General features: G+C 34.9%; 1 protein-coding gene across 1 annotated transcript in view; it reads left to right on the top strand.

The window, feature by feature from the left end:
- The window catches only part of Sesn1 (sestrin 1), a 141382-nt gene that overhangs the window by 1626 nt on the left and 131077 nt on the right, over positions 1 to 8679 (top strand). The window lies entirely within an intron of this gene.

Here is an 8679-nt window from a genome sequence, read left to right as displayed (position 1 = left end):
TCTCTCTCTCTCTCTCTCTCTCTCTCTCTCTCTCTCTCTCTCTCTCTCTCTCTCTCTCTCTGTTTTACGAGACAAGATCTCACTATGTAGATCATACTGGCCTTGAACTCACTTTGTAGTCCACACTGGCCTCAACCTCACAGTGATACTCCTGCTTCATTCACCCTTCTGAGTGCTGAGATTACAGGCATGTGCCACCAGGTCCTGCTCAAATTTTTAAAATGTATAATTTAGTTGGATATATAAGCTAAGGATGGCAGTTTTTCTGTACTGGCTTGAACTTAATTTGAAGCATCAAAAAAAAGCCATCCTATCCATAAAATGAAAACTGTTAAGATACGGGGATATTTTTTCTTACACTTTGGAAACAATTATTACTACTTATTTTAGCAGAGAAGAATTAATTTCCTAGATATCTAAAATTAACTGTTTTTAGTACAGTAAGTTATTTTTGTCTCATAGAATGTAGTCTATAACAACCCGTTTTTTTTTTATAATGCACATCTAGTACTGTTGCAGAATGTATAGAATTTTGTAAAACATGTGCTTTGAATCCTGCGTCCAATTTTTTATAGTTTTTCTCTCTTTTCCCTTGCTATTAGTATACTTTGGTCTCTTCCTGACCTTTTATTTTGTTGCTTATTTATATTAAGGTGGGAAACTATGTAAGCAATTTTGTTAAGCGTTGTATTGAAAATAGAAATGAGGACCAACCAGGCAGCTCAGTGGACTAAAGAGCCTGCTTAGGCAGAGCACAGGGGCCAGGGTTCCATTGCACCACAAGCCATGCCAGCCCCACCCCCAGGGCACACTGAGACGGCGATTGAGACTGGGTGTGGTGGTGCACCTGTAATTCCCATGCTTGGGAGGCTGAAAACAGGAGGATCACCTAGAGTCTGATCTACATAGTGAGACCCTATAGACTCTGTAGACTCTGTACTAAGTATATTTTTTAAAAAAAGAAGAAGAAGAAGAAGAAGAAGAAGAAGAAGAAGAAGAAGAAGAAGAAGAAGAAAACAAACAGGTTCTAGAAAGTACTGAGTCAAAGGATTACAATATAAATGGTTAGTAAATGGGCACTGGACTCAGACCTGGGCCCAAACTCTACTCCTTCGTTACTGTACTACTGTAATCTTGGACGGGCTGCTTGACCTTTATTAGTTTGGACTTTCTCTTCTATAATATGGGAATAAGAACAGAACTATTGTGAGAATTAAATGGGATGGATATAAAGTGCCTGGGTAGGTAATGGATGTTTATTCTCCCCTTTTACAAGTAAAATACGTCGGCTGTTGTGAAATATATTTTAAGACTCATTCATCTTGCAAAATTTTCAACAATTTCTTCTACTGTGAAGATTTCCTATAGACACACGTCTTTAATTTCTGCATGTAATGTACTTTATTCCTCCCACCATTATGTATATTGTGCTATAATTGCATTTTTATGTGTCTGTCTCCCCCAGGAGGGCTATAAGTTCTCAAGAATAGTGCCTGGAACCTGAAAGCAAAGTAAATATTCATTGGATAACCAAATTTATCTTTACCTTCTTTCTGTTTCTCTTCAGTCTAGATAAATGAAATTTCCATTTTAAGGAGTTTTTACCCCCCACATCATGTATGTATTTCTCCAACAAATGTTAAGTGAACCCTTAGTGAATCGCATACTAAGAACTGAGGACCAGTGATAACAATTATGATACTCTACTGGAGGGAGATAGACCATAAAGTAGAAAATGAATAAAACATTAATTTTAGATAATAAAGAAAGATAATATTTATATTATCTTAGATATTAATTTAGATAATAAATCAGTACTTCTCCAGGCATTGATTTAAGCAGAGACTTAATGAATAAATATTATTTAGACATAGGGGAGAGTATATATGAAGGCCTCATTGTGAGAAAGAACAAATGAATTTTAGGGACTGGAATGGCTCAATATGGTTGAAGGAAACAGTGACCATGATATGAAAGTTTAAGGGCACGTACCGTGCAATCAGACAAGTGTGGTCAAATATTTTACTAGTTATGCAACTGTGAATAATTTACATAATCTTTCCTTGTCTCAGTTTCCAAATGTGCAATAACAGGATGATGTTAATAGTGACTGCATCACAATGTTTCTGGGAGAATAAAATGAAATAATGCTTGTAACACATAGCACAAATGAATTGCTCAGTAATTTTAGGTATTCTTGACTGTTATTAGGCAGGATCCAGATTTCAGAGGGGCTGTAACCCTGTTGAAGATTGTATACTTTATTCTAGGAACAAATGAGAAGCCACTGAGGATGTCTAAAAGTTGACATGTTTGATAGTGAGTTAGGAAGATCAATCTAGAAGCAAAGTGTAGAAGGAAGTTCCAAGAGCAACAGCATATGCACCACGTTAATTAGGAGATAGTTCCATGGATCTATGGCAGAAATGATGGTGGAATCCTGGTGTGGTGCCCACCTATAATCCTAGCTCTTAGATGCTGAGGATTGCCAACAGTTTGAGGCAAGCCTGGGCTGCACAGGCAGTTCAAGAGCCCAGACTACGTAGTGAGACTCTTTGTCAAAAATGAAACAAAACAAAACACTGAGAATGATAATAAAGTAGGATATAGTGGGGGAAGGTGAAAAAAGCAAATGGATTTGGGAGATATCAAGGAATTAGAAACCACAGGATAATAGTATTTAATTAGATTTTGAAAATAAAAATACAAGTATGATTGACTCTGAAATTTTTGGTTTGAACTATTAGGCAAATAATACAATCATGTCCCAAAACATTGAATTGCAAGGGGTCAATTTAAAAGAAAAATGAGTTTTGTTTTCTACATATTGAGATAAAGTTGCCAAGGAGACTCCCGAAGTAGAAATAGGTCAGTAGATTTCTGTCCTTGCTACCACTATTGTAGTTCTGTTATCTCTCATTTGTCCAAATTTAACCCATCATCCACCTTTTCATCCATCCTCTGCATTCCCACAAAACTATTTATCTAATATGAAAATCTGGGCATGTTACTTTCCTGCTTGAAGCTTTTTGAAGAGAATAGAATCAAAACCTTAGAATGCCATATGATGTTTAGCATCATCTAGCTTCAGTTTACCTTTCCACTTTTATTCCCCACCCCTCCTGCTCACTGCTCCCACCCTAGCATCAACCTCACGTGGAAAATTAAATAGAAATTCAAATGTAGTGCTTGTAATGCTTTCTGTTAAACATTAGTAAAGCAGCAAAAACTGAACTAGATAGGCAATTCTTGCAGCTGTTCCTGAAAACCCTTAAAATGCCCATTCTAAGTCAACTCAGATGACTATAATTGGCAAGAGAAAAATGATGAGATTGTGCTAGGATGGATTCAACTCCAAATAGCTAACTCCATAAAAAACTGGCACATTGAGAGACAGCATCTTGTGTTTATACACCTGTTCTCTATTTGATTTCATATTAACACATTTAACTCCATTCAACACAAGTCCCTATACCACCTTTTTGATACTTTTAGTTCTATAAATAAAGGAACAGAGGTATTAACTGAGGGCCACTTTACTAATACAATGTACTAGGAAACTATAGTCTTGATAATGCATATAAAATTAAGGTGGGAAATGTGAGTGTGCACCAGAAGCTTATAAGGAGAATCCAAAATAAGAACTTTTTCAAGAATGATATTTATTTATTTAGGTTCTGAGAATCAAACCCAGAGCCTCAACATGCTAGAAAAATACTCTGCCATTAAACTCCATTGCCAGCCCTCATTTCATCATTTTTACTTCTGAACTATGAAAAGGAAAAACTTTTCCTATAAACTTGCCAGCAATTAATGCTCTGTGGAAGTAATTTGGTTTAAGACAGGAAATTTAGACTTAAGTTACAAAAAAATACTCTTGCTATGTGGAGTGGGAGAAGCTTTCACTTAGCAAAGTGGTTGTTATCCACCTAGGAAAAAATGAAACTTTAGTTATTAGGGACGGTGCACTTTATAGTTGTTAGAACTGCACTTTGGAGTTGGAGTATTTAGTTGGTATCCAGTTGGGTAAAATACAGGCTTGTACATCTAACAATAGGAGGTTTATTATTTCACATTATAAATGTGAATGTTGCACAATTGCAAGGCTGATTAACTGATTTATTGGCTCAACCATGACACCATTTTGCTTCCTGTCTTATTTCCTTAGCAGAGCAAGTGAAGTCTTCCCTCATGGTTGCAAGGTTGCTCTAGCAGTTCAAGTCACCAAGCACAGCCATGACAATCTACAGCTGTAAGAACGTTTTCTTCCCATGTTTTTATCAGGGAAGAAAAGCTTTCCTCAGAAACCCTCCAATAGACTCCTCTCAGTTTCTGTTAAACAAGATTGGGTAACATGTGTTTTTTCTAAGCCAGTCCATTGACAAGGAAATTGGGTGTTTGTAGTTTTAGTTTGGCGAGCAGTCAGCCACTGAGGTCCAGAATACACCTTCTTCCCTGTCCTTGCCCCTGTGAAAAGGGAGTTTCTGTTAGAGAAAAGGAAGTGGGACAGGACCCAGTCAAGTCTAGTTGGAAATTTTTTTTAAAACTGCATCAGTATCTAACTAGACAATATATCAGTTAGTCTATTTGTAATTTGGATTTTATTATAAGTATAGTTATTTATAATGGAACTATAAAATACAGTTTTTATAATAGATTAAGAACTTTGTAGGAGTAGGTTTGGTTCCTTCCTCCCTCTGCCCTCTTCTTTCTGTTTCCAGGGACTGAAGTCAAGAGCACATTTATCACTGAGCTACATTCTAGCCCTTGTTATTTTTTAATTTTAAGACAGGATTTTGCTAAGTTGCTTCCCCTGGCCTTGAATTTGCAGTCTTGCCTCAAGCCTCCAGAGTAGCTGGTGTTACAGGTGTGTACTGTTGCACCCAGTTCTTTTTTTTTTTTTTTAATGATTGTTTTACTTTGATTTCTTTTTTACTGGTAGCTAGTCAAAGCCAAAAGAAGTGTATCTCAAACATTCACTGCTGACTCTTAGGTATCATAGCAAATATGAGTGTTCTCTTTCAATATTTACACTAAGCTTCTCTCATATCCACTATTCTGGCCTTTTTTAGTTTATTGATACAGTAAGAACTCAGTCCCTTTCTTTCAGCCTCATGGCTTACTTTTCAGCTCTCAGTTCTAGTATTCCCATCTTTACTTTTTTACTTTGCTTTGAAATTAGAGGAGAACACTATTTACTCTGTGGTTTTTCTGGGCTTCTTTGGATAAAGAATATGGATAAATTGAAGGCATATCCCCCCCACCTCACCCCCAAGTGATTGTAGTATAAACGTAGAGGCTTTTCCCTTTTCCCTATGGCTTACAGGATGAATTATACCTGTTCTATTTACCCTCAGTGTCATCTTTATAATATATAAATACATCCTTTCCTCTTCCTTTTTTGTAAATCTTCAAAAAGATTGAAACTAACAAAGATATTTTTAAAGAAGTTTTCAAGTTTCATATATTCCTGCTATAGTGCTTCAGATAACCTCTAACTTAAGAAAAAAAGCGTTTAATTTAAAATCTTTTTCTAACATGGTTATTTTGTTTATAAATGGGATGTAGTATTTTGTACAAAGAAATAAGGTTAAACATTTGAGTATTAAATTTCAGTTTAAGGTTATGGATTGTACAAGATAGCAAGGAGAATGTCCTGAAACAAGTTATTTAATTAGAATTTTTATCTTTAATATTTTGTGCCTTTAAAGTGCTAAATGTAAAGATCATGTACAGAGTAAAAAATTATGAAATAAATGTGATGTGCTCTTTTAAAATTATATTTATTTTTCTTTTAATAAGCCATAAGACATTCTTAAAATATCTTTTTGCCACTTGAATAGTTGATAATTCACACAACCAATTTAAATATGTTGAAATTTTTATCTGAGTCTTGACTATGTTGAAGGATTCTGAAACCCTTAAAGTTCTGGTAAAACAGGTCCTATTTAAGATTATGATTTTGTAATTAGTAACAGGCAGTGTTTATATTGTAGAGATTAGCAAAAGAAACCAAACGTGGGGGAAATCTTAGAATTTGTGGAAGGACAGAATTGATGCTGGGAATGGAGGAGGGAGCATTTAAATTGAATGAAAGAGGGCTGCGGAGATAGTTCAGCAGCCTAAGTGCCTGCCTGGTAAGCGCAAGGTCCCAAATTTCATCCCTGGTACCAAAATGAAGAAAAAAAAAAAAAAAAAGCATGAAATAATCGAAATGTTGTTGGAAGTACATCAGCACCAAACAAGCCTGCTACCACTTTTAATTTATTCCTTGTCAAAATTTCTCAGTCTGTATTTTCACACCATGGGTAAAATATCTAAAAGTTTTTATGGAAGTGAGTGGAAAATACAATTTAATTTGATCTAGCTTTTTATTTTTAAAGCTCTTATTATTAGATTAAGTGAATAATACCTAAATTTGACTTTAAAGAAATCACCTTCTCCTGTAATTATACTGGAACAGTATCCTTGGGAAATCAGATTGGGAAGATTCTTTAGAACATTTGATGATTGTATTTGATTGGTTTCTTGAGATAGGGTCTTGCCATGCAGTTCAAGCTAGCCTTGAATTTACTATGTAGCCCAGGCTGGCCTTGAAATTAGGGCATTCCTCCTGCCTCAGCTTCATAAGTGCTGGAATGACAGATACATGCCACCATGCCTGACCTGGTGATTATATTTCTAAAGGTAGCAAGAAACTGGAAATGTAGTCATTCTTGACTTTCTGCCTGTTGGTTATCATACCCAGTTTATCCAGTGTTGATATAGATACCCTTACCCTAAAATTAGTACTATATGAACAAAGATTTTTAATTAAAAGATGCTATTGAGCTGGACTGGTGGTGTATGTCTGTAATCCCAGCATTTTGAGGCTAAGGTAGGAAGATCTCAGGCACCAACACAGCCTAGGCACTAGTGGCTTAGTGAGACCCTATTTTAATATTAAAGCTTTTTAAAGGACTAGAAACGATGTAGCTCACTGTGAAGACCCTGGGTTCAATCCTCAGTTTGTTAGTAAATACATAAATACATTTAAATAAAAATAATAAAATATGCTTGTTTCTTTAAATTGCTTTTTCACTGGATGTATTTTGGGAACTTCTGTAGCATGTCTATAAAGAACCATATATTAGATTTTCCCAGTAGGCATTTGATTGTTAGATATCTGTACATTACTATTGACTGTTTGTGACACGCTTTTCAAGTAAGTAGATTAAAACCAAGTTTCACTTTATTTTTTATGTGATATTTGGCAACATAAGTATTGCCAAAATACTTATGGAAAAATCTGACAGGCTGCAATGGCATAGAATTATCTTTAAAAATCTACTTTTGTTATTTAAATTTTACCTACTTTTAAAAGTTGAAAAATCTTCCTTAAATTATTAGTATTCATTGTATAAAATTGCCTCCAGACAACTTCCTATGGTTGTTGTCTTTTGAGGACTGAGGATTGAACCCATGGTCTTACATATGCCTGGCAAACTGTACCACTGAGCTGCATCCCTATCCATTCCCAAGCTTTTGAGTCATCCTAAAGGAAAATAAAATTTATGATATGAGATTTGTGAGTCTTATTACTCTAATCAGCTTTCATATCTATTCATTTGAGAAATATACAGTCATTTAGTGAAGTGTTTAAATTGGCAACCTGATACAAATAATATGCTTTTTAAAACAACCATATGACTATGGTAATTTACTAATTCTATGTGTAATATTTAGTCAAGTCTAATTAGAATCTTGGTTTACTCTACGAAAAGTGAGCATTTACTGTTTTGGTACTTCAGTGTTTGAAAAGCATTGCACACTTGCCTTTAAATTTTACATGATTTCATTTTCTAGCAAGTTGGCAGTTGTCAGCTATCTATAATTATAACTGAGTAATTTTTCAAATGCTATTCATAGCCTAAGCAGAGCAAGAAATTCTTCCGATCATGTGATAAAGATCAAGCCTTGCAAAGTAGTGATAGTGATTTGTTCAATGATACTGAAGGACATATTTAAAACAAACCTTTCAAGGAGCTGTACATGGTTTCAGAGTAAATCTTTAGAGGATTTGACTGACCTTGTCAGATACAAAAGTCACATTTTTAGTTATATAGGTCTTGCTTTAACTTGGTCTTAACCGTCCAGCAGAGAAATATAACCATGAGTTATAAAAGTAATGCCATATTAATATGCTGAGCTCTAAAGGGCTCAAGTCAACAACTTCTGACAGTTGTCAGTTCTGCTGATAACCCACTACTATTAGGGACTTTTGGACTACATTGGGTTATTTTGCTGAATTCATGTATGTACAGTCTTTAGACTGGCTTCAAGTATATAAAGGTCCTTTAAAGACTTCTCCAAATACAGCTTCTCTAACTGCAGTGGAATACCCATCTCTGACAAAACAAAACAAAAAAAGGGGTATAAATAAAGGACCATTTTGAGGTGAAAAAAGTATGTATATACAAGATAGGGTAGATATACAGCTACTTTCTCTTAGTTCAATGAGAAGAAAGATTTGTACTAATACTGTTTAGACAAAATATCATGTCTACGTCTTGTCCTCTGAATAACTACTATGAAGACAACAATACGCAATGTATTAATTATTGTAACTGTCATACTAACCTGTTTTGAAACTATTTCATTGCTATTTTATCTTTTTCTCATTAAAATTAATAAAAGAAA

The sequence above is a fragment of the Octodon degus genome, unplaced genomic scaffold, assembly GCF_000260255.1.
Source record: "Octodon degus isolate 3935 unplaced genomic scaffold, OctDeg1.0 scaffold00090, whole genome shotgun sequence".
Lineage (NCBI taxonomy): Eukaryota > Metazoa > Chordata > Mammalia > Rodentia > Octodontidae > Octodon > Octodon degus.
This window is presented reverse-complemented; position numbering and strand designations above follow the sequence as displayed.